The sequence below is a fragment of the Moschus berezovskii genome, chromosome 6 (genome assembly GCF_049115385.1).
Source record: "Moschus berezovskii isolate FMDL1 chromosome 6, NW_MosBer_1.0, whole genome shotgun sequence".
Classification (NCBI taxonomy): domain Eukaryota; kingdom Metazoa; phylum Chordata; class Mammalia; order Artiodactyla; family Moschidae; genus Moschus; species Moschus berezovskii.
In genome coordinates this window covers 83,536,312-83,546,033 of record NC_142465.1, presented here as the reverse complement: position 1 = coordinate 83,546,033, position 9,722 = coordinate 83,536,312, and positions in this window count along the sequence as shown.

Sequence of the window (9,722 nt, the reverse complement as noted above, 5' to 3'; positions counted from 1 at the left end):
TTTAGAGGTCTACAAATTATTCCATCATATTCAACTAAACCAAAGCATATACAAAGCAGTTGTTGAATCAATATAGGATTCAAAAAGGACTGTTGGCATTATATCACTTTAATCACAGCTCTTAATCCCTATAATAAAGTCAATCATTACAATGTTTGCAAAAAAAAAGAATGAGATCATAGCACTGACCTTTTAACCTAGGATGAAACACTCCATCTGGCAAGATCACATTACAGCAACAGCTTTCGCTGCCATTCTCTTGCATCCCATCCCAGCATTCCATGGTAGGCCTTCCCATCTTGTCTGGGTGAGTTCATCAGGCGTTATTATGTCTAGACTCAGCAGTCAAAACTTAGTAAGCAGCCATCTATGCTGGGATTTCGAGATTATGCCCTTCCACAAACAGATCTCCTCTAGCTTCTATTAGTATATCTGATATCAGGCTCTTTAGGACTTCCTGACATTTTTGTTGCTAAAAAGGCTGGGTGGTTCTTTCTTCAAAGCACAAGACTTGAAGAGCTGACCTTGTCTTCTGATGGATGGTGATGCATACAACACTAGAACTGCAGGAGTTTGGAAAAGATAACAGACACATGATGAGGTTGATAATCCAGTCATTGATGGCTTTTCTGTTAAAATGTGCATGCGTGCTTAGTCGCTTCAGTCATGTCTGACTCTTTGTGACCCTATGGACTGTAGCCCACCAGGCTCCTCTGTCCACGGGATTCTCCAAGCAAGAATACTGGAGCAGGTTGCTGTTTCCTTCTCCACGGGATCTTACAGACCCAGGGATTGAACCTGAGTCTTTTATATCTCCTGCATTGGCAGGCAGGTCCTTTACCACTAGCACCACCTGGGAAGTCCCTGTTAAAATGAGTAGTAGCTAAATACACAGTATAACATACATAGCAAGACTTTTAAAAATTACATGATACCACTTTAACTGAAGTATATCAATTGAAACAACTTTCTCTTGGTTTACAAATTTAAAATGAAAGTTTTCTGGAAATACCACAAGGCTCTGAAACTGTTTTTTTAATCATTGTATTTATTTATTAATTTTTGGCTGTACTGGGCCTTCATTGCTGTGTGAGCTTTTCCCTAATTGCACCAAGTGGGAGCTACTCCCTAGCTGCAGTGCTCGGGTTTCTCATTGTGGTGGCCTCTTTTGTGGAGCATGGGATCTAGGGCATATGGTCTTTAGTAGTTGCAGCGTGTGGGCTCCAGAGCACAGGCTCAATAGCTGTGGTGCACAGGTTTAGTTGCTCCATGGCATGTGGGATCTTCAGGAACAAGGATGGAACCTGTATCTCTTGCATTGGCCCATTGATTTTTCACCACTGAGCCACAGGGAAGTCCCTGAAACTATGTTTTACACCAAAAACCCATCTGTCCACTTCTGTGTGCTTGCTTGTCTAATCAGAGAAAGAAATCACTTTTTTTCTGTCCTGCTCATTCGCCCAAAACATCATCTCCACTTGCATCTTCTATTCTGTTTGTAGAATTCCATTGCCTTTTCTCTTTCTTTGCATCTTTGACTTATTTCTCTAAGATTAACTGAAGACTTCACCAAGAAATGATAATAGTTTCATATTTGATATAGGTCCTGTTAAGGGGTTTTCCTCAACCTGCTCAAAGTTCACCTTAGACATGTGACCAATCTCTTGTAACATCACACTCCAATCCCCCTGAATGTTGTACACTGAAGTGAACAAAACGACAGACAGAACATCTGACTGAAACTCTGGGCCAACTTTGTTTTTGTCTTGTCTTTCTTCTGAACACCTTAAATAGATTTTAAAAATACACTAGAAATTTTTTAACATGTATGGGGGCTATTTGGTATAGTTATATTGTTCATTTAATGAATGTTCCCATGACTTCTCTTGAAAAACCACAGGAGAAAAAAAAAAAAACAGTTTTTCAAGCCACAAACTCAGTTTTCATGCAACTGGAAAAAACGAAAATCCCAATAAGTCTAAATTGAAATAGTAAGTGCTTTAAAAAACAGCTGAGCAGAATGCAGAAGTGAGAGAGCAAAGGAGTACACAGAGGGATGTAGGAGTAAAAGACCTCAGAAATCACCAGCAAAATATTCCCCCAGAAGGTGAGGACCTCACCCTGAACGAGACCTGTTGTAGACAGGACTGACTTTGAATAGATATCACGTGCTGGGGAAGAGAGAGAGAAAAAGATGGAAGGTGCCTATGGTTATCTGGAGTAGCAAATATGAAAAGCATCAGCCAAAATGAAGGGATCACCTTCCAAGGTAGGTACAGCATTGGGTGAAGAAACCAGGGGCGTGCAAAAGAAGGCTGAAGATGCCATACTGAGCCAGGTGAAGTTCAGAGGGACATACACAGAGGTGCCACTTTTAAAGAGAAAAAGGCAGTGTAGTGGGGGCACAGAAAAAGACTTTAAATAGTAATGATTGAGGTTTCCCAAGTGATCCGAGTGGTAAAGAACCCACCTGTCAATGCAGGAGATATAAGAGACATGCATTCAATCCCTGGGTCAGAAAGATCCCCTGAATGAGGGCATGGCAACCCACTCCAGAATTCATGCCTGGAGAATCCCATGGACAGAAGAGCCTGGCAGGCTACAGTTCATGGGGTCACAAACAGTCAGACACAACTGAAGCAACTTAGCACACACACAGTAATGACTTCCCACATTTGATGAAAAACATTAATCCACACAGCCAAGAAGCTCAACAAACCCTAAGTAGGATAAACTCAAACAGATCCATACGTAGACACATCATATACAAACTGCCAAGGGACAAAAAGAAGCTTTTCCACACAGCAAAAGAAAAGTGATTCACCATAAAGGACCCTCAGTAAGATTAACAGCTTCATCACAACAATGGAGGCCAGAAGACAGTGGGATGATATATTCAAAATGCTAAGATAAAAAAAAAAGTCAACTAAAAAGTATATATCTAGTAAAACTATCCAAAAATGAAGGTGAAATAAAGACATACCCAGATTTTTAAAAGACAGAGAAACTGTTGCTTGCAGATCTACTTTTACAATAAATTCTAAAAGATGTCCCCCTGGCTGAAAAATAAATAAATAAATTCACATGAAAAAGCAAAGAACATGGTAAAGATAATTACATAGTCTGTTAGTTTCTTATGGCTTTAGTTAGAAAGTGAAGTCAAAAGTGAAGTCACTCAGTCGTGTCCAACTCTTTGCGAGCCCATGGACTGTAGCCTACCAGGTTCCTCCATCCAAGGGATTTTCCAGGCAAGAATACTGGAGTAGGTTACCATTTCCTTCTCCAGGAGATCTTCCCGACCCAGGGATTGAACCTGGGTCTCCTACATTGTAGGCAGACGCCTTACTGTCTGAGCCACCAGGGAAGTCATGGCTTTAGTTAACAGATTACCAAAGACTCAGTAGCCTAAAATGATGCAAAAATACTGTCTCATAAGTTTAGAAGTCCAAAACAGATCTCACTGGGCTGAAATCAAGGTGTCAGCTGGTCTACATTCTTTCCTGGTAGTTTTAGGGGAAAATTCACTAAGTTCTCTCATTCAACTTCTATAAGCTATCTGCATTCCTTGACTTGTGGTTCTCTTCCTACATCTTAAAAGACAGAAATGGTGGGTTGGGTCCTTCTCATATCACTCTGATTTTCTCTTCTGCTTCCCTTTTCCACTTTTAAAAACACTGTGATTATATTGTATCCACTGGGCTAATGCAGAATAGTCTCCCCTCTCTTAAAGTCAGCAGCTGAACAGTCTTAATTCTATCTAGAACGTTAATTTTTCTTTGTTATATAACCTAACATAATCACAGGTTTTGAGGATTAAGACATGAACATCTTTGGGGAGTCATTATTCTGTCTACCACACATAGGTAAATATATAACATAATATAAATGCATTTTTTACTTATTTCTTCTCTTACTTGATTTAAAAGACAACTGTAGAAAATAATAATGATATAGCTATATTGATGTACTTCTAACTAACAAAGGTATAATCACTATGATAATGGGCCTCCCTGGTGGCTCAGCTCATAAAGAATCTGCCTGCAATGCAGGAGACCTGGGTTCAATCCCTGGGCTGGAATGATCCCCTGAAGAAGGGAAAGGTTACCCATTCCAGTATTTTGGGCTGGAGAATTCCATGGACTATATAGTCCAAGGGGTCGCAAAAAGTCGGACACAACTGAGCAACTTTCACTTCACTTACACTTCATTATAATAGTCCATTATATATTATTAATAATAACACAAGGGAGGAGGAAGGAAAGAGAGGTATGTTGAAGCAAAATGTATATAATCATAAAATAGATATTATGGAAAGCACAATAAGAGATAGGCAGGAAAGAAATGAGAAAAGCAAGCAAAATTAAGCCAAAATAGAGAAAAATATCAACAGGATTAGAGATAAAATCATAGATACAGAAGACAAGTAAAGTGTATCTTAGACATACAGAGTCCAAAGAAGAAAGTCAAAATGGTAGAATAGAATGCATATTTGAAAATATAACTATAGAAAGTATTTCTGAAATACATGATTTAAACCTACCTATTGAAAAAGCACACTGTATATTAGGAAAACTTGATCCACCTCCAACAAAACAGACATATCTTAGTAAATCCACTATCTTTAAAGAGTCAGAAAATCATTTGGAAATCCAAGCAAAAAGATGACATCATTTATGAAAAAGAAAAAAGAAATGAGGATGATGGTAGATGTCAGATTACTCAAAAATAATTTTCAATGTCAGAAGGTAGTTTTAACACTTAAACTCAAGGTCAGAATGAATCAGCCAAATTTTACTTCTTATATAAAGTTTCAAACTCAGGGTGTATAAAACTAGTCAGAATTCTTGGTTTAGAGCATATTTCACTCTTAGTCCATACATGTCCTCATTTATGTATTATACATATATTTATTCGATTTATTATAATTTATGTTAATTATTGGTTCTTAAAATAAGAAATGTTAAATAATAATCTAAATATCCATGAAACCAACATGAGAACTCAAACAGTAACTTTCATCTACCTTTCTTTCATATCTCATCAATTGGACTTCCCCCACCAGAAGGAATCACCATCCTGACTTTTTTTTTTTATCATCCCCTTGGACGCACATAGTATTGTCATATACGCTGCAGCTGTTGAGTCCCTTCAGTAGTGTCCGACTCTGTGTGACCCCATAGACGGAAGCCCACCAGGCTCCCCTATCCCTGGGATTCTCCAGGCAAGAACACTGGAGTGGGTTGCCATTTCCTTCTCCAATGTGTAAAAGTGAAAAGTGAAAGTGAAGTCGCTCAGTCGTGTCCGACCCTTAGCGACCCCATGGACTGCAGCCCACCAGGCTCCTCCATCCATAGGATTTTCTAGGCAATATTACTGGGGTGGCTTGCCATTGCCTTCTCTGATTGTCATATATACATGCTCGTAAATAAAATTGCTTAGTTTTAGTTGTTTCAACCTTACACAAAGGGCACCATATTGAATGTTATCTTCTGACATTTCATTATGTTACACATTATTACCATATGTCCTTGAATACAAGTCCCCATGAAATGTAAGATACAGTGTTATTTTATATAATAAGAAAAAATAATATCCTCTAATTAAACAATGACATACCATTAATTGTAATATATATCACAATTTTACAAGTGTTAAAATGACAAGGATGGAATTAGTAAAATATAGGACATTTCTAAGATTTTGTCTATACTACTGAATGTGACTATAGATTATTCATTTTGACTGATGTATAAAATTTGAGAAATATACCTTGATTTACTTATTGTTTGCTTTTTGGTGGTCATTCAATTTTTATTGTTATATAGAATTTTGTTATGAACAGCCCTCTATGTGACTTCTGAAAACCTGTGCACGAGTTGTCCCTGAGTAGACAGAGTTGTCCCTGAGTAGACATGAAATTTCTGAGTCATAGAGTAGTGAATGTTTAACTTGATAAGTTGTTGCAAACCTGATTTCCAGTGGTTGTACCAATTTATACTCTTGCCAGAAACAGAGCTTTTAGTCACATTCCTTCCAATAGTTAATACTATCAAATTGCCTTGAACATTCCAGAATTCAGGGAATAATGTTTGTGTGTCTTCTTCTGAAGGAAACTACTAGAGGAAAAACTGTAATCAGCCAAGGGATGACCGAGGAAGCCTCAGTTAAAAGGCTTCTCAATGGCAATAAATATATCTACCACCAGATATAAAATTTAAAAGGAGGGAAAATAGAGTGACAGAATAGAATATATGTGGTATATGACCTGACAACTTAAAAATAATTTTTTTAATGGAAAGAGGGAAAGCAGAAAAAGAATAAACTCACCGATTGCTTCATCTATAATAACAAGAAACCAAGAGATATTTAAAGTTGAAAATTCAAGTTTTAGAAGTAAAACAAATTTGACATTACAAAAGTCAACACTAAGAAAGATAACATTATTTACCAGAACTGTGGGAAGGAGAGGAAGGGATGAAGGAGAACAAGAAAATACAAGCAACTTTAATGCTGCTTATGTTAGGAAAATTTTACATATTATTCTAAAGAAAAAAGAGGATAAAAGTATTAAATAAAGATATAACTATGTAGCCACTATCAGAAAGAAAGAGTCTGCATAGAAGAGAGTTTTAAAATGTTACACATATCATAGGTCTAAAATTAATCATACCAATATGTGTAGGTTTAATTTACCTTATAAAAGAAAAAGATTGATTTTCAGATTGACTTACAGGTCTAGGTCACAAACCCAATTCCTAGGCTATAATACAGAGTAACAGTGAAAACAAAATTATTCAGAAAAGCTAAAAAGATGAACAGCAACAAAAAATACCAGAAAAAGCAAAACAAAAAGAAAGTGGCTAGTGTAATAAAATATTAGAGAAGGTAGAAATCACGCCAAAAAGCAATAATAAAGGCACTTCACAGTATAAAAGCATACAAACCAAAATGAAGATGTAACAGCTCTGAATACCTCTGTACTAAACAATATAGCAACAATGTTGATAAAAACAGAAACTACTGCAAGCACAAAGTGAAACAGAGGAAACAGTAGTGGAAGGCTACTTCATTTCTCTCAGTCCACATCAGATCAAACCGACAAAAAATAAAAGGCATATTTCTGCTTCCGGATATGATGGAATTCATGGCAGGAAAATGCTCCTACTGAGAACTACAAAACCCAGATAAACTTTTGTAAACCTTTAAAATTTTCTAAGGTAACAGAGAGATACAAAAGCAAACAGTACTAGAAGGACTAAAAATCCAGAGACTAACAGACAGAACCTTCTGTAAAGTTGTTGAGAATGGACAGTTGACTTTTCCAGGAGGTATCTGCCAATTCTGGACATGGGCTGGAGACTGAGGATCTGAGCTTGGTCCAGACAGGTCTCTTCTGGGAAGACAAAAGAAATTCACAGAGCTTTGTGTGGGCATTCAGGACTGAAATGCCAAAGCTGGAGATCTGAGACCTGGTCTCTGCCATCGAGGCATTTAGCTAATTCCAAAGATGTGCCTAATGGGAGATTAAAGAGCATTTCTGAAAACCACTGAAAAGCAGGGCAGAAATTCCCATAGTTCTTGGAGCTAAGGAGACCCAGACCTACCAATCTCTTAACTGAAATCCTGAAGGGCAAGTCTAGGTACAAGGGACAAGGAGTAGACTGAATCTTACCAGAACTGCAATCTAACCTCAAATCAGCCCAGTCGCTGTTAGTATTAAAATGTTTCCCCTTCTTCCAACTCTGTTTTCTTAGGGAAATTTTTGAACTTTATCCATGGAAAGACATCATCATGTGCAGCCTCTTTTATTTTTGGCCTTGTGGGATCTTAGTTCCCTGATCAGGGATGAAACCCGTGCCCCCTGTGGAGTCTTGACCACTGGACCACCAGGGAAATCCCAAGACTCTTCCTCTTTTTATTTATTTATTTTTTTTTGGTTTAAAGTTTCCAGTATTAAATAAGAATTTCTCAGCATGCAAAGATAAGAACCATATGACTAATTATCAAGAGAAACAAATAAATAGAGGAGCTTGGTAAGGAAAGGATCTATACAGAGTTTTCCCTAAGTGCATTTTAGAACTAGGGGCAGAGGAAACAGTCAATTTCTCTCATCCCAATCTCCCAGCTACCATTCTGTAACATACCAATTACCTAGAGTTCTTGCAACTTTTAACTTCCCCTGCCTCAGGTACAAGGCTCTTTTTGCCCTTCCTAATTCCTTTCTCTCTACATAGCTTGGCTTAAGCTGGGGGGCATTATATTCTTAATAAGAGATGATAGAGGTTTAGGAACATAAAAACCTAATAAAAATCACAGCAATGGCCATTTCCACCCCAAGAACCAGTCAGCAGTTTCTCAGGCAACTGCTTTCAAAATTTCATCTTGTTTTTTCTTCTTAAAGAAGCATCTACGTGAACAGGTAAAAAAAGATGTGATACATATTAAAATGGACTATTCAGTCAGTTCAGTTAAGTTCAGTCACTCAGTCGTGTCCGATTCTCCGCGACCCCATGAATCACAGCACGCCAGGCCTCCCTGTCCATCACCAGCTCCCGGAGTTCACCCAAACTCATGTCCACAGAATTGGTGATGCCACCCAGCCATCTCATTCTCAGTCGTCCCCTTCTCCTCCCGCCCCCAACCTTTCCCAGCATCAGAGTCTTTTCCAGTGACTATTACTCGGCCATAAAAAAAGAAGTGAAATTGGATCATTTGTAGCAATGTGGATGAACCTAGAATCATACAGAGTGAAGTCAGATAAAGAAAAGCAAATATCGTATGTTAATGCATATATGTGAAATCTAGAAAAACGGTACAGATGAATCTATTTGCAGGGCAGGAATAGGAATGAAGATGTGGAACATGGACGTGTGGACACAGGGTGGGGAAGGGAGGGTAGGATGAATTGGGAAATTAGGTTTGACATAAATATACTTCACTACCCTGTGTAAAATAAATAGCTAGTGAGAACGTGTTGTATAGCACAGGGAACTCAGTTCAGTGCTCTGTGATGACTTAGATGGATGGGATAGAGGGGGGGAGGTCCAAGAGGGAGGGGCCTGGGTTCACTGCTGGGGCTCAGGTTCAATCTCTGGTAGGGGAACTGAGATCCCATACCATGAGGCAAAAAAAAAAAAAAAATTCAGTGTGAACCAGACTGAAAAATCATTCCATCTCTAAAACCCTCAGTTCAGTTCAGTTCAGTTCAGTAGCTCAGTCATGTCCGACTGACCCCATGAATCACAGCATGCCAGGCCTCCCTGTCTATCACCAACTCCTGGAGTTCACTCAAACTCATGTCCACAGAGTCGGTGATGCCATCCAGCCATTTCATTCTCTGTCGTCCCCTTCTCCTCCCGCCCCCAACCTTTCCCAGGATCAGAGTCTTTTCCAGTGAGTCAACTCGTCGCATGAGGTGGCCAAAGTATTGCAGTTTCAGCTTTAGCATCAGTCCTTCCAATGAACACCCAGGATTGATCTCCCTTAGAATGGACTGGTTGGATCTCTTTGCAGTACAAGAGACTCTCAAGAGTCTTCTCCAACACCACAGTTCAAAAGCATCAATTCTTCGGCGATCAGCTTTTTTCACAGTCCAACTCTCACATCCATACATGACCACGGGAAAAACCATAGCCTTGACTACACGCACCTTTGTTGGCAAAGTAATGTCTCTACTTTTTAATATACTATCAAGGTTGGTCATAACTTTCCTTCCAAGGAGC